This window comes from Nipponia nippon, unplaced genomic scaffold (genome assembly GCF_047370975.1).
Source record: "Nipponia nippon isolate SJK-2023a ecotype South Korea unplaced genomic scaffold, ASM4737097v1 scaffold_2, whole genome shotgun sequence".
In the NCBI taxonomy this organism is placed as follows: Eukaryota; Metazoa; Chordata; class Aves; order Pelecaniformes; family Threskiornithidae; genus Nipponia; species Nipponia nippon.
In genome coordinates, this window is record NW_028262336.1 from 104,299,550 (window position 1) to 104,325,667 (window position 26,118).

A 26,118-nucleotide genomic window follows, 5' to 3' on the forward strand; every position below is an offset into this window, starting at 1 on the left:
CCAAGTTCCTGCCATTTGTGAATACTGTGACTCACACTGGCCATATGTTCTCTCAACACCCAACCCCCAAAACATCTTTCATGGCATGTTTGATATCAGCATTTTGGTTGTTTGTTTGTTGGAAGCTTGTGTGGTTTACTTTTAATTCCTGTGGTTGGTCTGAGGTTTGTTTCTATTCCTTCTGGAACTACATATACCTTTATATGTTCATGTTAGAGAAGTTCAAGTCCAAGCAGGTCTTGGGGAGGTTCAAATGGTCTTTCCTTCCTGAAGGAGTTCATTGCACAATCTCTGGACCTCAGAGAAGCCTCTGTCCCCTACAGAGGGAAAAGTCATTTTGGATGGGGCCTGAAGGACTCTAGTTCTTAATATAATTGCCTTCCTGAAGCTTTCAGGGATCTTTTACAAAATTTTGGTCTTAGGCAATGGATGACTTCAAAATTGAGACGAAGACAATTGTGAGGTATGAAGTAATAATACAGATTGTTGACTATCAAGTAATTTTATCTGAAAAAACACTGAATAGGGACTGAAGATATGGGGTGTAGTAGAGTTCAAATCATGAGCAAGTGTGAATAAATCTAAATTCTATGAAAAGAAAGAAAACTTTAAGTCAGTTACTCTAAAAGCCATGCAAATAAATGCTTTGAGACAGAGAAATTAGAAAACATCCAGACTTCAAAAATCTCATCTTTCCCTTTTGCTTATCCATACTTGATCCATATTAATTCTCCAGGAATAAACAGTCTACACAATGAAATGTTTAACAGTAGAAACCATTTCTGTCTTACATTCCTTTTTAATTCCTTAGCATACTTAATACCTTTATTTAACCCAAGCTGTTATTATTGAGGAAAATGCAGCTTTTCAGTGTAGATGCACTATATTCTTCAGTGGCTTTTTTTTTCTGATGGGAATTACCAGGATAAAACTATTTTGACTATTCTTTCTGTATAATCCATTTCCTAAGAATATCCTTTATTTTCCTCAGTTTAACACTACTGATTTCTAGAACTCTTCAATTTCTATAGAAATATTTATAAAAGAATAAATAAAGTAGGTATAATCTTCTATGTAATCATTTAAAATTAAAGAATTTAAAATATAAATAAATAGTCTCTCAAGTAGGCTTTACCTCTTTGGACTTTGGAAAGCTCTTTTCTTGTTTTATCAGAACATTTTTCAAACTCTGCAAGATATGTTGTGTATTACAAATAATAGGTTATTGATATACATTGTATAAAAGATTTGATTTTTTAAATTTAAAAAGCAACTGCAGTGTGAAGTGATTTTGCTTTGTCAGACATGACCATTTCACTGATACTGTATCACCTGTACAAGGGAGTTATTGTGATGCAGCTGGCGAGGCACCTAATGCTTTGTTATCTCAGTCACTAGATAAATCATGAAAGTTCACACCCCCTAAGAGGAAAAATAAATTTACCTGAAGGAATGTGGATGTCCCACAGAATGTTTCTGGTCACCAATATTTTTCTTGAACTGGGAATGATTTAGATTGCTTTTAAAGAAGGTAAAAATTTGTTATTAAAGTTTGATGTTTTCTATAAGAAAATATTTTGAAACTTTTGAGTAGATTTAAAATAAAAATAATAGGAAAGAATTAAGAAAAACATTTACTTTATAAGATAGCTTAAGGCTCTGATGATATATTTCCTCATTCCTTTTTGCTGCTAAGCAAAACTGCAGTGTAGTCTTCCTCCTTTTACCACTGCAAAATCTCTTCTAAAATGTAAATTCCTTATGAAGCTAATTTTCTTGTAAAAAACCCAAATTATTATCTACAAGCAACAGCTGTTCACTGTTGGAGATAAGCTTCTGGACATACTCCTGTATATTTTGAACAAATAACTTCTCATTTTGACAAAGGGGACATTCTCCCTTCTCCCCATGCTGTAACTGCTCTTGTTCGGTACTGTTGGCAAGAAGGTCCAGAGCTGGGCAAAAAAGGTTGCTGAGGGAAAAAGGAAGCCCAGTATTTTTACAAATACCTTTTGCATTATAGCAACAAATACTTCTAGGAAATATTTCCTACAAAGCGTAACTCTCGGTAACAAGTGCTATATATATTTTCCAAGATACGCTGTCAAAGAAAAGACTATGAAAGCATAAAGCTAGGTAGGATTTATGTAAGCTGCCTTTATGAGTCATTATAAACACATCTGGGTGTTTTATGATCAGGAGTGTTATCTCTATTTCTTCCTGATCTTTACATAACAAAGAGCAGAACATCTCCTGGAATTTCCTGGATATCTTGTTGAATAAAGTAATTAAAAGAATAAGAATGTATAGTTAAATCCTTCCAAGAACACATGAATAAAAATCATGGAATATATCTCTTAACATTCAGCAAAATCTTACTTGAAACTGTTATAGTCTGTCATTCTCAGAAATAAATTAGAAAAGTTGCATTAATAACAAATTGTGAATCAGTTAATAATTTTTAGCCATATACTCTGAACTTGGGTACAGAAAGAGACCATGCAGAGAAAGATGCAAGCAATATTTTCAGAAATGCACACTTTTGAATATGTCAAGATGCATTTTTTGTGCCAAAAAAATTACTTAATCCCTGACATGTATTAGAAGTAGCCTGCATATGATAAAATGTGAAAAATATTAGCAGTAACTTCCCATCATTGGAGGTATAAATACTACTACTAATAATAATGAGTTATCAGTAGACTGTTTCTCTTGCTTTAATATGAAGAGCTTTCTCAGGACTTTCCCTGATTTACAATCTATATTTTGTGAAGATCCATAACAAATGTTTCCAATTGATTTCATAGGGGACTCCTCAGGAACAAGCACAATCAAACATGGAATACATGTGACTTTAACATTATTTGTATCCTCACCTAAACCACACTTCTCTTTTATCCTGTGGAGGTCAAAAAAGAACTGATGCTGGGCAATTCACACCAGTGCACTCAAACTGGTTATTGGAAATACATGTTTCCAAAACCGTACTTCCCTGAAGCTGAGCCCTGCTCTCCACCTTGAGGCCAGCAAGCACACCTTGCGTATTCTTCCTCCTTTCTTCCCACCCTCAGAAACATGCTGTGCTGGGATGTGAACCTTTTCCAAAGTGGGTGGCATAGGATAAGCAAAGTATACAGGGAAAGTAGATCAGCCTCTGCACCTTTTTTCCTATGGCTGCAAACAGTGTATGTATCCTTCTGCTTTCAAAGCAAGTTTGCTCTTAGTTGAGGGGATATTTTTATCTACCATACTCTATGTGTAGTGAAATTTCCTATTTTCTTCACTTCAGGCTTGTCATGACTGAGATTCTTTTTTTTTTTTTTTTTTTTAGTTAGCTCCAGGAAGTTTCCTTCTCATTGTGCTGAGCAAGCCCCATGCTGCAGGAGAGTAGATCTAAACCAGAAATCTGTGTTATGTTCACTAAAGCTGCAAAATAATGGGCTGTGATGTTTAGCACTATGGTAGCTCCAGTAGCTATCACCATTTAGGATTCACCTCTCAGCCCTCGTTGGTGAAGTGGGATACTTGAGCCTTTTCTCTGTCTTGACTTTTTACCTTATAAGCTTTCCTCTGTAAGGACTACTTCTTGCTTTGTATGTGGCAACCTGCCAGATTCAGCCCAAATGGAAATCATGTGGCTTACACTGTGGTTCAGCGGATGTTTCCCTTGGCAGCTATTCTGATGTAAACAGTTCTCTCTGCCCTTGTCCAGAGGTGTTCATGCTTGCTCCCATGCCATCCCCTTCAGTTGTACTGTACAGCTGTTTGTGGGACTGTGAGATGAACCAAAGCAGGGAACTGATTAAAAACACCCAGGGGTAAAAATAGCCTTGCATTTTTTAAAGATATTTTTGCTCAGAATGAGCTGACCAATGTATGTGTGATCAATCAGCAAATCATGTTTGCTACATGAGACCATAAACATCTCTGGTGGCACAAATGAGGAGATGATATAGAGACAAGAATAAGCATAGAGGCAGGGGAGGTAGACAGGAACAGCTTAAACCAAATGTTTCTTTTGCTGTCTGTGGAACCAGGGCCTTGCTGCCATTGTAAAAAACACAAATATAAAAATTTTCAAACATTTTTGCATACTACCCATTTTGTGTCTGGTGAGAGCAAGGACCTTTCTGTTTATTACACTACTTACAGAACGAGTGTTTAATGCATCAGCAGCTTGGCAGGATTCATTTTGTGGTTATCTTTCTTTGAGGGAGCATCTGGCACAATCAACTGCTACACAGTATAAGGAAACATCAGACTCATCCAAGTCATGTGAGTTTCAGATATGTGTCATGAAAAGAGTCCAACACTTAGGACTGTTTTCTTGGATTATTTTCTCTTTTTTCCCATCTGTGCCTATATATTTTGTTAGATTTATCTCTGTTCCATTTTTCTGTTCTATATCTTTGTTCCATTCTACCTAGACTTTAGTAAACCCTTTCACACCGTTTGCCACAGCATTCTCCTGGAAGAATCGTCTGCTCACAGCTTGGATAAGTGAGGTTAAAAACTGGGTGGACGGCCGGGCCCAGAGAGTCGTGGTGAATGCAGTTAAATCCAGTTGGCAGCTCGTCACAAGTGGTGTACCACAGGGCTCAGTGTTGGGGTCAGGTCTGTTTAATATCTTTATCAACGAACTGGACAAAGGGATCGAGTGCACTCTCAGTAAGTTTGCAGATGACACCAAGTTGGGTGAGAGTGTTGATCTGCTGGAGGGTAGGAAGGCTCTACAGAGGGACCTGGACAGGCTGGATTGATGGACCGAGGCCAATTGTATGAAGTTCAACAAGGCCAAGTGCCGGATCCTGCATCTGGGCCACAACAACTCCATGCAACACTACAGGCTTGAGGAAGAGTTGCTGGAAAGCTGCCGGGTGGAAAAGGACCTGGGCATGGTGGTCAACAGCCATCTGAATATGAGCTGGCAGTGTGCCCAGGTGGCCAAGAAGACCAATAGCATCCTGGCTTGTATCAGAAATAGTCTGGCCAGCAAGACTAGGGAAGTGGTCGTCCCCTTGGACTCAGCACTGGTGAGGCCGCACCTCAAATACTGTGTTCAGGTTTGGGCCCCTCACTATAAGAAGGACATTGAGGTGCTGGAGCATGTCCAAAGAAGGGCAACAAAGCTGGTGAAGGGTCTAGAGCACAAGTCTTCTGAGGAGCAGCTGAGGGAGCTGGGGTTGTTTAGCCTGGAGAAGAGGAGGCTGAGGGGAGACCTTATTGCTCTCTACAACTACCTGAAAGGAGGATGTAATGAGGTGGGGGTCGGTCTCTTCTCCCAAGTAGCAAGCAATAGGACGAGAGGAAATGGCCTCAAGTTGCACCAGGGGAAGTTTAGGTTGGATATTAGGAAAAAGTTCTTCACTGAAAGGGTACTCGGGCCTTGGAACAGGCTGCACAGGGAAGGAGTTGAGTTTCCATCCCTGGAGGTATTTAAAGAACGGGTAGACGTGGTGCTTGAGGACATGGTTTAGTGGTGGACTTGGCAGTGCTAGGTTAATGGTTAGACTCGATGATCTTAAAGGTCTTTTCCAACCTAAACAGTTCTATGACTCTGTGATTCTATGATTTTCTTTCTCTTCATGACTGTAGGTTTTTAAAAGTTCCAGATTAAGTGTCATCAGATAATATTTAGAAAAATGTCTTTTGATTTCTTAGCATTGGTTCTATATTTAACTTGTTTTATACGTGGAATTGAAGTAGACACTAGCAAGAACTCTGGCAGGCAAACTTGTATTGCCAAGGAAATAGATACAGCATGACTGAATTCTGAGTCTTTTGAATCTTTCATTTCTATTACTTCTCGATCTGAGCTAAGGATTGTTGAAGAATCAACTGAAACAGACATATTTTATGTGGTGGTTTCATTTTGTGCACTTACAGGGATCACATACAGAATGTTAATTACAATACACCGATCAGTGCCAACCATCTTAACATCCACAAATGCAGTCAGTACAAACACTGATCTAATATTTGCAAATGACTTTTACTTTTAGAACAGCTGAAGCTGGATTCACAGTCTGCACTACACTGAACTTTCTGACGCAGACTTATTTCTAGACAAGAGATAATGCAACAACCATAGAGGATTGTTTGCTCTAAAGCTTCTACTTCAAAGGGGGAACTTTTTTTTTTTTAATTGCTACTTCATTCCAGTTGTCTGAAGTCCATTTTGCTTTTGTCTTTAGATGCCTTGAACATGTCCAAAGTTTCACAACTTTGTCATTTAAAAAACGGTTTCCTCTTCTGAAAGCTGTGTTTGCATAACCCACAAAGTTAAAAAACTAATGTAATCAAAGATGGGCCAGACCAGTTGATATTTGTCTCCCTGCAAGAAAGAGAGGACAGCTACCAGCTGAGTGGATATTCCAAAGTGCAGATACTTGAGCAAGCGTGGCACAAGTCCAGCCTGAATGAATGGGCAACTCCTGACTGAGCTCACACACAAAAGGGAAGACCACAGAAGGTGGTCATACCCAGAAGAAATATAGAAGCATTGCCCAAGTGTGCAAGGATGGAATTATGGAAGTCAAAACTCAGCTGGAGTTAAAACTAGAGAGGGATGTGAAGGGCAAAGAAGGGCTTCTGTAGGGAAATCTGGTCATTGGGTAACAAGGTCTAGTGACAAAAGACATTGAAAAAAGCCTGTTTTCACTGGTAAGACTTGCTCTCTGTCATCCCAGTTCCCCAAACCTACTAGCAGAGTCTGTGAGAATGAAGCAGTACCCACAGGAGAGGAAGGCACAGTTAAGGAGTGCTTACACCACTCAGACATGTAGAAGTCTGTGGGACCAGACAGGATGCACTCGAGGATGCTGCAGCAGCTGGCTAATGTCACTACAAGGCCTCACTCTATCATCTCTGAAATGTCATGGTGACCAGGGGAGTTTTCTGATGACTGGAAAAAAGGAAAATATCACACTTGTCTTCAAGAATGGGAGGAGGATCCAGGAAACTACAGGGATCTCAGGCTCCTGGGAAGATTATGGGGCAAATCCTCCTCAAAGCCATTTTCAGGCACAAGAACGAGAAGGTGACTGGGAACAGGTAACAAATCATGTCTGACCAACCTAATTGCCTTCTATGATTCAATGACTAGCTCCATGGATAAGGGGACAACAGTGGAGGTTATATATCTTGACTTTAGCATGGTCTTTGATGCAGTCCATGGTATCTTTATAGACAAATTGGTGAGACACAGACTGAATAAGTGGATAATAAGGATAGCTGTTGTTAAATCTTACTAAGGAATAAACTAGAAACTCATCTTTAGAAGGTAAGAGATTATTTTTAAATGGGTAAAATAGAAATAATGAAAAGTTTCAATACATAATAAGAATGAAAGTACAAAGAAAGCTTTGTTTCCAGAAGAACATACAGATACTCCCAAAGAAGATTAAGCATTCCTTTATGTTTAGATAAATCCTCTATAAATTAGTAGAGGCAGCCAAGCTTCCAAACATAAAAAAATATTCAAGGAAAAGAAGAAAGCAAGCTGAGTTTGAAAGAAAAATATTGCTAAGAGAAGAGAGGAGGAGCAGAAGGCTGCCCATTTTGCAAGTAGAGAAGCCTGTGTTCCCAATTACTTAGGTTAACCCAGTTTTTCATCTTATATCCTGACATCCTGGACCCTTCTTCAGCCTTTATTCCTATTTTATCAATTAGTTCAACATGATTAACATCAGCAGAATGTTTGCTGGGGCAGAGCTATGACCTTTGCACAACTGGACCTCACTCTTGTCATAGAGTGCAGTTTTCCCTGCAGCCGTTTCTCAAGACAATAACTTTCTGTAAGTAATCCTATAGCAGCACCACAACTGGAGGTTATGACAGTGTTTTAATTCATTTATTTCAGCCTCTCTATAACTTCATGACTACGACTTCACTCCCTCAAGGGTGAACACTTCTGGGGTTAACACTTGCTTTAGTTGAGTCACTGTAAATGACCAAAGATACTACAGTCAAAGGGATGTATCAAAATGAAATATTTTATATCACATTGAATTGACATTTTACTCTACCATTGATGCTTTTCATTAAAAAAGTCCAATGCAAGTCAACAGCACATTTAACTCTGGTTTAAGTGAAAAGAAATTTAAAGAAATATAAATTCAGTTAAAAAATAAAACAAAACAAAATAAAAATCAGTTTTTCAATTAGAATTCTACTTGGATGACTCTTCTCACTTCAGTTCTTTTAGGATTGGCAGAAAAGAGAGGAGATGAGCAAGTGAAAGAGGTCTACATTGAAGACCAACGCTTCTTTGATCCACTGTTCTGCTTCAGATATACTTTTTTCAGCCCAGATCAGAAAGGTTGCTGAAAGGTGACACAATACAAGACAGCATTCATTTCACAGCATTAACAAATACTGCTAAAGTAGAGGGTTTCCTTTTTTTATTTAAGACACATGATCATTTTCAAAATATAATAATGAACATTTCTCTCTTCCAGCTACCACAGAAATACAGTCCAAAATGGAACAAAATTTCCAGAAGGATCAGCAGTCTGAATAGCTTGGAAACATCCAGCTTTAGTTTACAGTCTGACATATATGGCTACAATCCTGGGTTACCTTTCAAAAGAGGATATCAGGAGGAAACCCTGGAAATCTATTCCAAATCCTAGAAAATGTACTCGAGGGAACAATTCCCCTTTGGCAAAGACAGGCACTAGATGACCTAAAGATGTTTTCCATTTCTGCTTAAGTCTTTTAAAAATAGATATATGTTTAATAAATTCTTATAATTTCTACAGATGCCCCAAAGTATACTAGCAGATCATTTGAGTTTAACCAAAAGACCCAGCTGGGCCTGACCTTGCAAAGCCTTACATCAGAAGTTGTTACCTATATAAGCAGAGCCTCGAACTTGGTGAGCTGTACTCACAACTCATGAATAAGGTCCAGGGGAGAAACTATGGGATAGTAGCTGGCATCTTCTCTTCCCTCCTATCCTCATGACAGATGTGAAGCAAGTAGAAGAGAATGAATCCTTACTGTTATATGGGGGCCGTGGTACACAGTCAAGTCACAAAGGCTAAGAAAAGGATTTGCAAACTGAGGTCTAATCCTTCCATTCAGTCCCAGATTTCTTCCACTTCCTGATTCCCTCAGTGTGGAGGAGTGCTTCTTGCAGGACTGCTTTGTACTTCTTGTATCCACCAAGAGATGAGTGAAAAAGAAAGGGGACGTATTTTGAGATAAGAGGCTAAGTCCTCTGTTTTTCAATAGCTATGCAAGCAATAAAACAAATGAAGCCATTAATGAGTCTGAGATTTTATAAAATATTTTCAACAATGAACTTTACTTTGACAACCGCAATGCTAATTACTAGCAAGCACAGATGTTGCCAAAAAAGTCTGAGTAGTCATAACATGAGGTTTGAAAAATAATTTCATTGGTCAAAGCCATTAATTTTGCTTTCAAAGTCAAAATGTGCTAACTCAGAAGCCTGTATGGCATGAATATAAAAGAAAAGAATCATTTCCCTAAATGCCAGGCTACATATAATGAACTGCTAATGTGAAAATGCAATCAAATATTTAAATGTTTTAGTGACAGCTGCCGGAGGAATGTCTGTTAAACGGTTTAATTTAAATGATGTTACAGCACAAAATCTGAGACTCGCTTGTGGTACAATAACAGAGAGACATAACACTTTCCCAGGATGGCCTAAATAGAGAAAAAGATGTATTAGGGTTTGATTTGTTCTGTATCGATTCATCTCTTCTGAATGGCTAGTCAGTTACTACCTTTCCACATACAGATGAAACATTTTGATAAAGGAAGTTTTGAATGAATCTTGATAGCAATAGACCAATTGAAGTTGGAACTGAACAAAAATATAGGTTTTTCACCTTTCATAGAAAGACTGATACAGGACCTTTCCCTTTTCACAGAAAAAAATACTCCCGTCAGAGGAAGGGGGCAGACAGTAAGAAAAGTCTTTCATTTACAAAGTTCAATTAACTCTAATCTTGTCCTGGAGCCTGCCCTGCACAGTGGAGTCCACCCTGCACAGTGGAGTCCTAGAAGGCAATATTCTTTTGACTAGTGACCTCATAGAATTGGGTGGCTCCCACTCTCCTGAGTCATATGTCCATTTTATTTTGTCTGTTTTCTGTAGAGTCTCATATTTGTCTTGTGACTAAATCCCAGCAGCTCCAGTAGCCCTGTAAGGCATATGACCGCAAATCTCAGTTGTGGTTACTTGTGTCCTAGCTTCTTCGCAGCTGAACTTTTAAATTGTTTATTCATTTAGGAAAGATTTGTGTATCTGCAGATTATGCATTAGCATCATGCGTTAATATTAATTAGAGTTCTCAGTGTTGGCTCTGTCCAAAGAAAATGATCCTTGACCACATCTGGTTTTAGAGATTGGATGTTTAGTCCACTGATTCAAGCCATCAGTATCTACTTTAGGGTGAACCAAATCCTGCCCTCAGTCCCTTGCAATTTTCCACAGCTAAAGATTTTGTCAAACATGGTATCAATATCAGGGATGATATTCACCTCTCATTGCTTGAGCAAGGGGATTCTTCACACCTAGATTTAAACAACTCACAGCCTCCTTTACCCCCTTAGTAATTAGCTTTGCCCAGTGAGGGCAGCAATTGTAAAGACTGGTTTGCAGCCAGTTTGTAGCCATGCTGCTAGGACATGGGCAGTAAAACTCAGCATGTTCACAGGGACAGAGAACTAAAACTGGGACTTACAACTTTACCGGGACATCTGGCAACACTAAGTGAGAAGACAGGTACAGGGTTAGCCAGTGTGAACGCACATACAGCGTTGCAGTTTCAGTGAGTGGGAGTTTCAGTTATACAGCTTAACTTCCAGGACTCCCAGAGGTTTCCCAGCTTCAACATATAGTGTCATCTGAAACAGCTTGTACTTCCTGACCAAAAAAGTTTAGGTCTGTTGCTACAAATTAGAGTTAGCAACACCTTCAATTGAACTATTGCTGAAGAACATTTTTAATTTGTACCACAGAATGCCTAGGCACTCCTAATGGATTTGCCTAGAAAGTGTTTTCCCAATTTACAAAACTTTATGAGCTTAGAGAAATGTTCCTAGACAAACTTAACAGTTTTTGAAGCTTTTCACAGGCAGAAAAAAAAAGGCAAGCAAACAGAAAAAGAAAGGAAGAATCTGTCAAGAGATTAAACAGTTAAGGCCATTGCCTTATGTGTGAGAGATCTTTGTCCCATTCCCAGCCCCCATGCAAATTTATTTCTGCAAAGTTGTGCAATTCTAAGAACTGAAATGGGGAGACAGAACAAGCAGCATTGACTGTTGTGGAAGACAGGGGTTAAGTTGCTGGTATAAATCCAAAAGGAATAAAGTCCAAAAGGACAAACTGTGAAAGAAGAAAAACAATTATTTAATTATTAAACAGCTTTATTTAAAGGTCACACTTGAGATAATGAAAGACTCCTGTATCTCCTGATTTCTAGAATCAATCCCACTCAATTGCCCAAAATCAAGATAGGCTTAGCTGGAATTTGCCCTCTTTTGTGCTTGAATTGACCATGACATACCGTTCCTCACCTCCACGAGACCAAACTCTTTCTGACCCAAGCTAGGGATAAAGGCAGCAGAAAGCACCTAACCTAAAATCCCATTAAATATTTAAGTTGGTTCAAATATTCAAACTATAAGTTTTGTAATTTTTCTCAGGTCTTATAGCATATTGTGTGCATACTTAGAGCACACTGTATGCATTTTTCTCAAGTCTTATAGCCTGAAGCATGTTGTATGCATTTCATTTTACTCTTAACGTAGAAGTTGGAAACAGACTAAAGCCATGGATGCCTGGAAATAAGCATAAATATTTGCATCAGGCTTTTCCACTTATAACGACATTTTTCACCTTTCCATGCTGCACAGGCTTTTCCTTGCCTGCAGTGTTCTTTCTATCAATTTTGCTTGGTTTTTTTTGAGTCAGAGTACTTATTGATGGAAAAAATGAGGAATACTGAAAGTATATACCTTTATGTAGTTGTTTGAATTTTAAGTAAAATAGTATCTTCGTATTTTTTATAGATATTAGCCCCTAGTTCATGTGAGTCATAGAGAAGCCCTCACCCCTACACTTAACAACATTTTGCCTAAAATTATTTCCAGGTACAGAGTAACTATATCACTAACGCACCTGCTTTTTAGATGTGGCAGAAACACTACAAGCATTTCGCAGCTATAAAAGAAATCTAAATATAATAAATTTGCTAACATCACATACTGTACCACGCCATGTATCATTAATATGGCTCAGAAATTGAAGGTGAGAGCAAGGGCAAGGACAGGACAAGACAAGATAGGAGCCTATTTCTTAGCTCTTTAACTCTCAACACAGTAAAAAATCAAAAGTCTCTAGTTTAATTTTAAGACCTAAGGAAATAGTCAGGTAAATTCTGGTTTAATTCAATTTCTCTTAACATCTTTATATAATTGATCCAATAAAATAAGGTAGTGTCAGAGTCTCCAGGAAACACTCAGTCTTAGACTTTGTGGGTGAACAATCACCACGTAAACCTGCAAAGTCGTCTGACTTTTCAGATTGGCTGGATAGGAAAACAGTAGTTTCTTATTAAACCATATGATCTTAATCTTTGAGAATATACATATATCTTGTGAGAGAGAAGAAAACACCCTTCTTTTTAGATAGTTAATAAATTTGTAGTTTAATGAAATGAGGAAAAGATCTTCTGTGAAGAAACTCTGAAATATCAAGTTGCAAGGGAGGCTTTGCTCTGGATGTTCAGTGTTGTTTCTGGACACTGTGTGTCAGTTTTTCAGACAGCAGTTGAAGATTTGTGTTTGCATGAGCAAACAAACTCATGAAAGAACTAAGGAAAAGCTCAAGCAGGCAAGAACATAAAGGTTTACATAAATGCCAAATAAAAAGCAGATTGAATAAAGTCCTTTACCAATGGAAGCCAATAATAATAATAATAGAAAATGCACAGAAAGTATAATTTACTTGTGAAAGAAAAAAAAAGAAACAAGGTTCTGTATGCGCAGCAAATGTGAAATAAATGAAAAGAGCATGCTTAGATTAATGTGAACCTCCAATTTCATGAAACATTTAAATATTCTCTAAGTTCAAATCAGGGTGGTTCATGAAGTTCTTTGAAGGCTACTTCTGGAGACTACATCATCACACAAGGAAAAACACTGAACAAAGCTATGGAAACTGTGAAGCTGCTGTACTGCTGAACAATAACTAGAATTAGTGATGTGATCAATTAATTCAGCACAAGCACAGCATATTCTGATTTCTTGGTCCTGGATTCATGGTACATGAAAGATCCAGGAGCAGCTCTAAAGCAATCGTTGTGGTATGAAGTCTGTGAACTGTTCATTTAATGCTGGAAAAAAATACTTAGGTCAATATCTAGGTTCTACTGCTGCAGAAAGAAAAGACATTTCTTTTCCCTTTTTAATAAAAGAAAAAAAAGAAGAGGACATGGAAGTATGCTTTCGATGTCATGAGCATGTGTCTCTGTTCTCTCCATATTTATATTTTGCCTTATTGCTGAACAATCACCTCACATGAGTATCCCATCAAGGACAGATGTTTTCTTTGTTTTGGTGAGCACATGAAAAACTCTTACATAGTGGGTGTGAGACTTGAGAAATAAACAGTGTGGGTCCTTTATGGCTTATTAGCTAATCACAGAAAAAATATTCTTTGTTTCCTCAGTGGAGTATAGATTTTGATTCAGCTCATCTGAAGAGGGGGATGTCTGACAATACTTTTTTGGGATCTGTGATACAGAATATTACTGTTGCTTAAAACAACAACAACAAAGTTAGCTCAGGCTAGGAACTTCATCCTGTTTCGTCATGACTGTTCCACCTGTGTCCCAGTAAGCTCTGTTCCAATAAGCTTTTCAGGTACCTACTTATGTGTCATTCACAGTGCAGTCTGCAAGCTGCCTTTCAGCTCTTAGAGTATTTGTTGATTGCCTAATTATCAAGAAAGTTGCCAAAATAGAGTGGTGAATTTTAACCATAGAAATGTGTAAAAAATCAGTGTTGTAGGCTCAGGAGTGATAAGAAATATTGTTTTAAAGACCAAGGAAGTAAATATACTCTGAAAACATTGTTTTCGTTTTTACAGATCTCCCAAATCAGAGTTAGAAAAAAAAAAATTCAAACATAGCAATAGAGTATTGCTGCACTGGCTACACAACTCCAGCTCTTGAAAAAGGAAGGAATTCACTTCACATCCCCAAAAATACAGTAATTACTTTTTATATTAGAGAGATGAATACTGGTAATTTGAGGTAAATTGCTGTAGCTCCTAACTGCTCCGTTATCTAATAAAAAAATGCCTTTCAGTTTAGAGGAACCCATTAAATAGACCTATACTTTTCTTATGGTTAAATGTTTTTTACAGTTCTTAGATGAAGTCCCAAAAGAGACAATACCAGGGATGGACATAGGACAGGGGTGAAGTGGAGGGAATCACAGACATTCTCCCACATGTTACACAGAACATGCTCTGTACCAAGCAATGATCTGAGGGGCATGCACTGCAGCCACATTAGACCTCTCTCTCCCTTTTTTCGTTCCCCCCGTAAATTCCTATCTGTGAACTAGGAACAGGGGAACGGTGTAGATAAAGAAGAGCAGTGTTCATATGACCTAGCTTTAGCCATCTAGAAGTTTGCACTGGCATCTCAACTAGGCTCTTTTGAAAGGTCAAAGGAAACAAAAAAGGACCTTTATCAGTGATTCCTCTCATCCTAAGGGCAGGAGTGGAAGATCTGTGGCTGAATCACCTCCTGCTTCCCACGGGCTACAGTTCTTCAGCTGCAGGCTGAAGACTAGTTTAGACTAGGTGACTAACCCGTAGACAACATTTGTTAGGTGACCTGCCCGCTCATAGGTCAGTAAAAAGAAAGATTTATCTTTTTTACATTTTTATTTAGTAGAAAAATAATGGGGTGCTGAAGACTTCTTTTACAGAGGAAAGAAAGGCACAGCAATAACCCATGGCTGCATGTTGAGGCCAGACAACTTCAAATTCAACACAGATTTGTAGCAAAGTCGACAGTCAGTCATCTGAACAGATTACCAAAGAAAATGACAAATCACCCATCTCTTGTGTCTTCAAACCAAAATTAGGTGTGTTTTTTGAAAGATAAGCTTTAGCCAAACACGTTAGGAGAGTAGAAGAGAAATGAATGCGGTTGTTTGACCTATTTCACACAGAAAATGAAACTAGATGATCTAATATTTCCTTTTTGTTTCAAATGCATCATTCAATCAAATGGTTTATTTTGTTTCAAATGCATAATTCAATTAAATGGTTTGTTTGTTTATATTTGTCTTTGTCTGTCAGCGAATCTCAAATTAATGTATTCTCAAAGAGATAGAAGCTTTTAATTTAAGAATCTGATGGCTAATTTCACCAGTAATTCCAAATATTTGGGAGTTGAGGGTTTTATTTGATATGACTGTTTTCTGGGTAATTCAATCAGAGTCAGATGGTGGACAGCACATTCTTTTTTTAAGAGTTTCAAGACATTGTTGACTGCTCTCTGATAGCTGCTTTTCAAATAAAATTATAATTTCTTGAAGGACTAAATGATCTCTAAATAAAAACCTGTATTATTAACTCTGTGCTTTATTTGGCCAGTAGAGAGATTATAATCTAAATACTGAAGCAGAGAAGGGTAGGTTAAAATAATCATCTTCTATTTATGACAGATTCCTGGCTTGAGAGAGCCTGCCTTTTGCCACAAAATTTGGTGAGCAGAGAACTGATGGTAAAGCTCCAAGGTTTTTAAGGAGAAATTTGTGGAGGAATGAGACTGAGTGGCTATGCAGGGATCAGTTTTGCCTTTGCTACCACTTCTGACCCCTCTCTTTTTCCACTTAACAAAAGAGATATTTCTACTATTTATCAGTTCTTCCCTATCCATAATAACTGGAGCACGAAAAACTAACAAAAAAGGGAGAGTAGAGAAGTTATTTAGTGAAAGCATTTCAAATGCCAAAACAGTCACCTGCATTGCTACTGTGTCACCTGTGGGGAGTCAGAAGCAACCTGGGGGCTGCGTGTTTGACAAGGTTGCACAATAAACACCCCGTATAATATATGGTATATAAAATATTATAACGTGTGTTGAAGATGTTGTGATGAATAGAGAGACCACTGAAGCTCACAGAAGTGTATTTACTAGGAATACCTGGGACCATGAGCTTAGAGAAGCTCCTGGGAGGCAGAAGTGTCACCACTGCTGCATTTGGATTGTGCTGTTTCAGGGAGCAAAGGAGAGTGAATATTACTACAGAACTTTTTGCATAAAATCACAGAATCATAGAATAGTTTGGGTTGGAAGTGACCTTTAAAGGTCATCTAGTCCAACCCCCCTGCAATGAGCAAGGGCATCTTCAACTAGATCAGGTTGCTCAGAGCCCCGTCTAGCCTGACCTTGAATGTTTCCAGGGATGGGGCATCTACCACCTCTCCGGGCAACCTGTTCCAGTGTTCCACTACCCTCATCATAAAAACCATTATTTCCTTATATCTAGTCTGAATCTACCCTCTTTTAGTTTAAAACCTTTACCCCTTGTAGCTATCACAACAGGCCCTGCTAAAAAGTCTGTCCCCATCTTTCTTATAAGCACCCTTTAAGTACTGAAAGGCTGCAATAAGGTCTCCCTGGAACCTTCTCTTCTCCAAGCTGAACAACTCCAGCTCTCTCAGCCTTTCCTCATAGGAGAGGGAATCAGAAGCAGTGTTGCTGTTAGATGCATGAGTCATATTTTTTAACATTTTAAAAAAAGTCTTTCTTTAAAAAAAGAAACAAAAAACCAAAAAGATCTAGAACAAAAGATGTGTCTGGTAAGGGGACACTGCTGGGGGAGCCCTAGAAGGGAGGAGTTAAACAATTTGAGGCAGCATCTCAAAAGGAGGATGCTAGTGTCTCTGCTTTTCTCTCTGTTCACAGTTGAGATATGCCTCAAGCAACAGCCTAGTATTTCCTGAAACTGGTTTGTGTTGTTTCACTTTTCTCTTCCTGTACTTCTTTTTGTATTTTTCTTTAAATCAAGAAATTAACTGTTTTCATTGCTCTAATAACCTTGTGCCCTTTCACTTGGTCAATTGTGTGAGAGTGGAAGCAAAGCCAGAGGGCAGAGAAAAAGCTGATCAATCCAAGACTGTGTGTTTAACACTGAGATGCTGGCAATCTGAGCTGAGTTTCGTCATCCCAGGACTTCGAGTTCCCCTTCTGCTAGGTGACAAAGGTGGCTCTGCAGGCTGGTGTCATGGGGAGCAGCTCAGAGACAAATTTTCCCCTGCCAAGACCGATGCAGAGCCCCTTTGCAAGGAACAGGTGACAGATACAGCTCACTGAGCCCAGACACTCCCACTTGTCACAATGGAGAATCAAGGCAGCAGCAGGGTGCTTTTTAGGTAGCACATATTTTTATCTTTTTCAGTAGGGTATTGGGGCAAAATACTTTTCTCCCTTTGAGGAAATGAGACCGACCACCGTCTTGCCTGTCTCAACAAACAGATTGTGTCCCCATGTAAACCTGGACATTGTCGCACATGTAACTCTCCTGGTGGCAGTGGAATGATATAAGGGATCAATTTGTCAGGTTTACACTGTAAATCCTGAGGCACACACAGAGTTAGGACTAAGCCTTTAATTATATCTTTCAATGTTACTATCTGGAAGTGATTTATTATCTATTGCAAACAACATATTAACGGACTGCTTCAAAGGTGGCCAGATCTGAACGTGCTGCAAGGCTGCAGGTGTGGCATGCTAAACAGCATTAATATCTGTTTCAGTGTGAGCCAGCGTGTCTTTGTGCATGATGACTCCAAGGCCTGGATCAGCTACAACTGAACCACTCAGTGGAAGTACATCAGTCAGTCCCAGCCTCACACTGGGCTCCTCACTGTGCAATGCAAAGAAGGCACAAGTCAGGAAAAGATTTTGAGATTTTGTCCTCTAACCCACAGACAAACTAGATCCAGATAGCAAAATTTAGTTACTTGTAGGCATACCTGACTAGCTGTGAACTTTGTTTCCTATACCTGTTGGGAAGCAAAGCATTTTCATAGGTTTGCAGAATCATAGATTAATTCAGGTGGGAAGGGACCTCCGGAGGACATCAGGTCCAGACCCTGCTCAGAGCAGAGCCACCTTCAAGGTTAGATCATTTTGTGCAGGGTGCCTTAGCCCACACTGATCTCAGGTATCTTCCCGGTCTTGCATTGTGCCATGAATGCATGCCTAAAGCTAGCTGTGCAAAGTGCCTTTTAACTCTGTTTCTAGCTAACAAATTTAGCTTATATTTGGCTTCTTTAGCTTTCTTGTAACCAGGCCCTGATCTCACAACCATAGAGTTATAGAATCATAGAAAGTTTTGGGTTGGAAAGGACCTTCAAAGTTCATCTAGTCCAACACCTTTGTCATGAGCATGAACATCTTTCACTAGATCAGGTTGCTCAAAGCCCCATCCAACCTAATCTCCTACTTCCAGGGATGGGGCATCCACAACTACTCTGGGCAACTTGTTCCAGTGTTTCACCACCCTCACTGTAAAAAATCTCTTCCTTATGTCCAATCTAAATCTACCTTCTTTCAGTTTAAAACCATTGCCCCTTGTCCCATCACTACAAGCCCTGCAAAAAGTCTGTCTCCATCTTTCTTATGAGCCCCCTTTAAATATTGAAAGGCTGCAATACATTCTGCCCCGAGCCTTCTCTTTTCCAGCTCCAACTCTCTCAGCCTTTCGTTATAGGAGAGGTGTTCCAGCTCTCTGATTATCTTTGTGGCCCTCCTCTGGACCTACTCCAACAGGTCCATGTCTTTCCTGTGCTGAGGACTCCAAAGCTGGAAGCAGTACTCCAGGTGGAGTCTCACCAGAGCTGAGTAGAGGGGCAGAATCACTTCCCTCAACCTGCTGGTTGCACTTCTTTTTGTGCAGCCCAGGATACAGTTGACTTTCTGGGCTGCAAGCACACATTGCCAGCTTATGTCCAATTTTTCATCCACCAGTATCCCGAAGTCCTTCTCCACAGAGCTGTTCTTAATCCATTCATTCCCCAGTCTGTATTGATACTGGGGATTGCTCTGACCCAGGTGCATGACCTTTACTTGGCCTTATTGAACGTCTTGAGATTCGCATGGGCCCACTCCTCAAGCCTGTCAAAGTCCCTCTGGATGGCATCCCTTCCCTCTGTCAAATCAACTGCACCACTCATCTTGGTGTCATCTACAAACTTGCTGAGGGTGCCCTCAATCCCACTGTCTATGTTGTTAATGAAGATATTAAATAACATTGGTCCCAGCATGGACCCTTGAGGGACACCACCCATTATTGGTTTCCACTTGGACATTGAGACATTGACTATAACTCAACAACCATGTCTTAGCTTTTTATTTTGTACTGTTCTAATGTCTCCATTCACGGTTAGTTGTTGGGTTTTTTTCCAAGATGAAACTATGGGTTCTGTAAAGATTTACAGACCCACTGAATTTAGCTGTTGACTCCCATGGCAGAAAGTTCAGGACAACAGCACAGTGGATTTTCCTAAGCATAATACGATCCGGAATTACCTCATGTTGAAAATACTCCACATAGAAGTTGTAAGGATTTGAGTAATTTTTCCTATGGAGAGTCCATTACTTTAGATGATAGAAACATTTTTTTACAGTCTGGAATAAATTAAAATCGGTCTGTGAATTTCTAGTATGGACTGATGCCAGTTAAATAGTAAGAACTCCTTATATTCTCTCTTTAAAAAGAAGTGATATTCATTCCAAAATGTGCCTTACTTACCATGAAACTGTTGTCAGTCCTCTTCCCAAGAAGCAGTTTGTTTTAACTGGAGCAGTAGAATAGGATCAGTCAAACACCTAAAACTGAAAAAAATACATTGAGGATGTAAAGTCAGAGGATACAATTTATACCTTTCTGAGCAGTCAACACCCTAGAAAAAAAAAAACATTCTTTTTCGTAACAGCGTACCTGATGTGGTTTATCACAGAGCGTCTGACCTAATGCTGGTCAATGTTCTTATGGACTATGCAACCAGCTCCTCAGCAATTCTCTCCTCAAAGAGCACTCTTGATAGGGCTTAAGTACTGTGCTTACAGACCTGTAAGTGCAGGTAAAAGTCTGCCCACATCAACTCTGCTCGTGTTAGTAGTGGCAGCAGACTCTGGATGAGGTAAACTTACATGCACACACATATAAAAAGAGCCATGAAAACAACTTCAACAGATGAAGACCGAAATTCACATCCATTGCTTTGGGCAATCATTTCGGTGTAGGAATGAAATATTAGATCTTGCTTGTACATCCTGAAAAAAATGATGAGAAATACATGCAGTAAATCCGATGCTGTCAGAGTGTTTCGGATTCACTATGTGTACACAAACACAGCTCATATCAGCCTTCCCAGACTTGCTCTAATACCCTATGCTGTGATCTCTACAGGCACTGTAGAAATGCACAGCAGCCCAGTCAGAGGTACTGTGCGATATAAATAGTGGGACTGCCAGATGTCAAAAAAAACCTGAACAATAAGAACCAAAAACCAAAACATAAAAACTCATAGTGTCATCCAATTCTTTTGTAATAACATTTTCAGGTAGAAAGAAGAAACTGGGGAAAACCAGCTATCTGGTAGCACTACCTTGGGAAGCTTTCTCGGGTTCAGTCCTAACCAGAGGCACACACAATTTAATGTGATACATTTACTCACTGTGTAGGATTACTGTAAAGCTCCAAAGCAATATCAGGTGCGGTTCTACTTTAGATAGCACCTATTCATTCAAGGCTTTTGTTCAACTCTTGAAGAGCATGCTGTTTTGATAAGATTAATCTTACTTTACTTTATTTGTCTCTGCTGTAGCCACTCCATATTGCAACCACATTCCAGATGACATATTAATAGGAAATAATATGCTGGAACAGTGCTGGACATTGTCTGTCTCCCAGGTAGAAAATGGAAGTGCAGTGTGTGTATATGTCCCAGGTTATTTGGACTAAGACAGGCCTTCAGGAAATGAAAGTTTCTATTTAATTAGAGCAGTATTTTGCTTCTTGGCAGCATATGTATTTATGCATGTCTGCATATGTCTGAGTGTTTGTTTGTTTATATTTTTATAGATACATGCACATCACACACGTACACACATGCATACATTTTTTTCTTTTAAAACCAAATCTAAAGTGTCCCAGAAAGTCAAGTTAGCAAGAGACAGAAAGTCTATGGCCTGATGCTGGTTTTGGTAGATGGGAATCCATCTGTGCATTTTGAACTTTAGAGCAGTTTCTGTGTGTATACTTCCGAAATCAGATCTTGGGCATCTTCCAGATGCTTGAAATGGTCTTAACCAAGCATCCCTCAAGATTTGTCCCTGAATAAACCACTTGTGAAAGCATTATTTCCAGAGGTGAATGGCTTTCATTTCTTCATGTGATCTAGTTCCAGGGCTTCACGTAAGTTTCTCAAAACTCAGATTTTGCTTCCAGCTGTGAATTATCTGTAATAGGTACTCATTTGTTTGTTGTTACGTGTTTGTTTATTGAAGACATGTTTCTGGTACTTTCCCTGGAATGCCAGAACGTTGGAGTGAAGGCAAGATGCCATTTGAGGATGGCAATTTCAGATGGAAATAAAAGCTATGAGTGAGAAATAGAATGAAAAAACCATATTAGGGAAGGAAAAGTCTGCAAGAGACGATATATGTATAAGGGAGAATATCCAACAAACTATATGAGTACAAAATATTTGGGAGAGGTCTTTTCAAATTGTGTAGTTTTATTACATGTAAATATCCAAGAAATTCACTTTTTTCCAGTACACAAGAAACTTAATTTCCCCTTCTTTTTGTTTCCACTGTACACATGTAATCCGTAGATACACTGACCTCTTTTTCTACTTGTTCCCCCATTTTTTGCCTTCTCTCATGCCACATCTTCAAGACTGCCATCACTGCTCTGATTGTGGGTAAAAAAGTATCCACTCAGAGAATTTTTATTTGATTTATTTTACTGGCATTTAACACAAACTTCTGATCACTGATTTGGTATTGAGAAAAAAAGAGAACAGTTAAACACTTAAGTAAGTACCTTTCCTCCTCCTCCCCCAGTCTCAGCTTAAGCCAGACACCTCTCAACCCCCATTTCCAGTTTCACCTTCCCAGTCCATCCAAGTAGGTCCAAGGAGGTGAGAGGTGGCACAGGATGTTGGGGTCACTTGTCTCATGGCTCCTTTCTGCCTCTCTTTGAGTTGGTGGGTTTATTTCTGCTGCTTTTTGCTCCTTCAGGCTTGCCTGCCACTCATTTTTAGTGTCCCCACCCTGGAATGAGTCATCCATGACTGCAGTACCTCGGAGGTGTCCCTGCCCCAGTGCTTCATCCACAATAGAAGAAACAGCCCAAATACCAAGGCTTCTCAAGGTACTCTGTCACCATCTTGCTATCACAGACTGAATCCAAATTATCATGATTAGTCTTTCCTGACAGATTTCCTCTCCCATTGTTTTCTTTTTTCTTTCTGTACTTTGTGCATCTAAATACTCTGAGCCAAGAAGTTCCAAAATTTAATTGTGTTGGGTGAAAAACAATAACATCTACTGCTCAGTCCCATTTGCCAAGCACTTTATGCCATTGCCATTGCAGACCCTTCCCTCTTAACATCCCTATCTTCCCTCAGACCTAAAAGAAACAAATGACCAAGAGGGGAAAAACTGGGCACATATCCCTGCATATTTGATGAATGACCCCACCTCCCATGGGTGGCCAGCAGAGCTGCTGCAGGGACTGCAGCGCCAATGAGAGCAACTGCAGAGCTTGATCAGCATGCTCTTTCTCTGGGGGGAATAGTCACCAGTGCTACAACAATTATTTAGTAAAAGAAAAAGCATGACAGGTGAAGACAGACGTCAATTTACAGCTTCTGTAAAGCAGCTTTCTGTCCCTGTAACACCCAACAATCATGAAGTCAGAGTCAGCTCTGATATGAACTGGCCAGTCTTGCAGTGGGATTAGAGACTATTTAATGATGTAGAAGTCAAATAGGCAAGGTCAGCCAAAATGAGCACAGATTTAAATATTCCAGAACACAAAAGCTGAGAGTTTCATGCTTATCCACCAAGACAGTGTGACATTAGCTATGAGTTATAACTGGAGAATCTAAGCAGAGCCGCATAAAAATTAATAGCTTTGCATGCACAAGAATTACTTCAAAACCTTTCAGGGCCAAAATAAGCAGTAAAAGAGATTTGTAAACATGGATGAGGTATCATTACTCTTTTAAATACTTGCTATTGTAGAACTGACATATGTAATTAACAAATTATCTGATCCACAACTCTATATTACTGTGCTTTTTCCCACGCAGAAATGTTCTTGCCAACAACTGTTAAATAGTCTTGCTGTCATAGGAGATTTCAGTGTAAAGACTGATTTTGGTTTTTTCTTTGTTCACATACTCTGCTTGTGATATGGATTAGTGGCACAGATGACTGGGCTGATAGATTTGACTCAGTGTTCTGTTATCTGGAACATTCCCCAGTACAAAAACTGATATTAAATATTTTTACAATATGTGTGATCAATGTTGTCTTTCGCAACAGGAATAGTACTAAATGCATTTTGACATTTTGTGACAAATATGAGTATTTAATGAGGTTAGACTAACAGAACTATCTGGAGATTAAGTAGGTTGGTGACAGGTAAAGACAAAAACCAAAAACCAAAAACATTTTCTCAGAAAGTAGCTTCTTTTGCTCTAGTGCTGGAGTATGAAATACTTTCCTGAGTATTCTTCTCCTGCATGGAAAGGAGATAACACAGCATGAAAAGTTAACGCTCTGCCCAGGGCATGATGCATACAAAGCGGGATGCTGAGCTGCATAGGGATGGGGCAGGAGAGACACAGACTGCACAGCTGTCACTCTGTCATTCAGATTCTTGTGCCACATCAGCTCACGGGGATGGTGAGAAACAAGATCCTCCTGCCTCTCCTGCTTTCCAAGTAAATCCACATCAGACCACATCTATTCCCACTGTTTTTTTTCTTTATTTGGGTTGGTAGCTTTTCCCACTTATTTTCCCATTGGGGGATGAAAGTCAGGGTGCACTAAGGTAGCAGCTGGGTCAGTGGATACAGAAGCATGACAATTTAAACATCCTTATTGGACTCAACTACTATAAAGAAGGGTACAGTATTAGTTAATAATGTAAAGAGTAGCCCAAAGCAACAGGTACAATAGAGATCATGTAGCCTTTGGGATTGTGAATGTTACACCCCATTCTTGTTTTCCCTTTTTAGAGGCTGTAACACAGTCTTACAGGACTGCAAGAGATCTTTCAAGTGAAATCCAGTGTCTCTGCATTTCTCATTTTTGGTTATTTAATTGTGTTCTGCAGTTTCTTCTGGCTTTCCTGCAGGAAAGTTTGATTTAGGAAAGTCTGATTCAGGGAGGCAAATAGCTGAATCTGTCCTTCCAGACACACTGTACAGCAGAAATGTCTAGAGGAATATTTTTAGAGTTATTCCTGAGGTAACATATACAAAAACCAAAAAGGTGAAGCCAGATGAAAACACATTCTGTAGGAAATTAGAGGCACTCAGCTAACCAAAGTGAATCAGAAGGACCATATAAATTTTGTTATTACAAATCCCTTATACATGGTAAAGTCATGCTTCACATATATATACATATGTGAATATATATTGTATTGTGTATATTTCTGAATGGTCCAATAAGAAAAAAACCTACATGCTCACTGAAAGCCTCAAATAAAATGTATACAAACTTCTAACCAATTTAACTTCTTTGGTTTTATTGAAAAATGTGAGCATTTTTACTAGTGTATATAAGCCCTAATGAAATTTCTATGTTTGGATTTTTCCCTAATTTGATATCTGAGTCATAGCTGTCCAAGCAAATGGTGAGGCCTTACAAGTGGAGATTTTGGTGAAATAGTCCCTGTCTATGTACTACTCTGTTCCACTGTCTTTCTCTTGTCAAGTGTGTGCTCATGTAATCCAACCTTTTGAAAGCAGATTTTAAATACACCTCCTGGTCATTGGAATAATTGCTGAGAACAAACTCAAAGCCTCCAGGTGAAACCCCAGTTCCAGAGTTCAGCGGCAGTGGAACCAGAATGAAGACTTTGGTGATTTCTCAATTTGTGTAGGGAGAAAGAGAGACACAGACAGGGACAGCAACAGCCAAAGGAAATCACAGTTCTTCAGTCTTTGCATTTGGCTCCTAACTGTCCAGCACTGATGAACTCCTGTTGTCTTTGTGGTTTTGCTTGGTGTGCTTAATCAAGTGATAAATAGGAGATAGTTGTATAGTATGATAAGCTTATGTAAAAAAATAAATCTGTTTAAGCAGAGTAAATTAAAGGTCTGGTTCTTATTCCTGTAACAAGGGTCCATTTAATTTATCTTAATTTAATTCATCCTGCTGTACAGACAAATAAAGACACTCCACATAGTTTCTGTTTGTCATTACCAGAAAACTATCTCAAAAGACATCTGTTAACATTTTTAATCAAACTATAAACTGCAAGAAAATTTTCAACAACAAATGAATTAGTTTGTTTATATTAAATGTTCCTCAGAAATTGTGACCATTTGGATTTGGTATGCTTAAAAGAAAATATTTTGTAAAAAGATTTGATTCACACAGGGAAGCCACACCACCCAGGGACACAGCTCATTTTTCTTTTTAAAACCCAAATGGCTTTACAGAGTTAGGAATGTCTGTGCAAGCAGTGACCTTGCAAGTGCCACTGCAGGCAGGGAAGCCTCCAGATGGCACAGGATGCTGTGTATCACCGCGGGGCTGCCAGCACACCCAGCGCACAAAAACCCCAAGCGCCTAAGCAGCAGTAAGTGCAGGTGGATAGCCCTCTGCAGCTGCCTCTCCTCCATGGCATGGCAGGGAGTTTGCATTTCTCTCTTAATTTGGACAGGCAATGGTTAGATGTCTAGCTGTAGGTCCCACCTTCACAGCATTCTCCTGCGACGTCTTCCCAGTTCATCCAATTTGAATTAATCTTTCTTGAGCATGGATGGCTCTCACACTCAACACCACAACTACG

General features: G+C 39.2%; 1 protein-coding gene across 1 annotated transcript in view; it reads right to left on the minus strand.

Annotated features, from left to right (window-relative positions):
* Positions 1–26,118, minus strand: part of LOC148055902 (uncharacterized) — a 117,400-nt gene that overhangs the window by 20,806 nt on the left and 70,476 nt on the right. The window contains exon 3 of the transcript XR_015704881.1: positions 19,825–19,907. The gene's annotated coding sequence lies outside the window, so the exon portion shown is untranslated. The remainder of the gene's footprint in view (positions 1–19,824; positions 19,908–26,118) is intronic.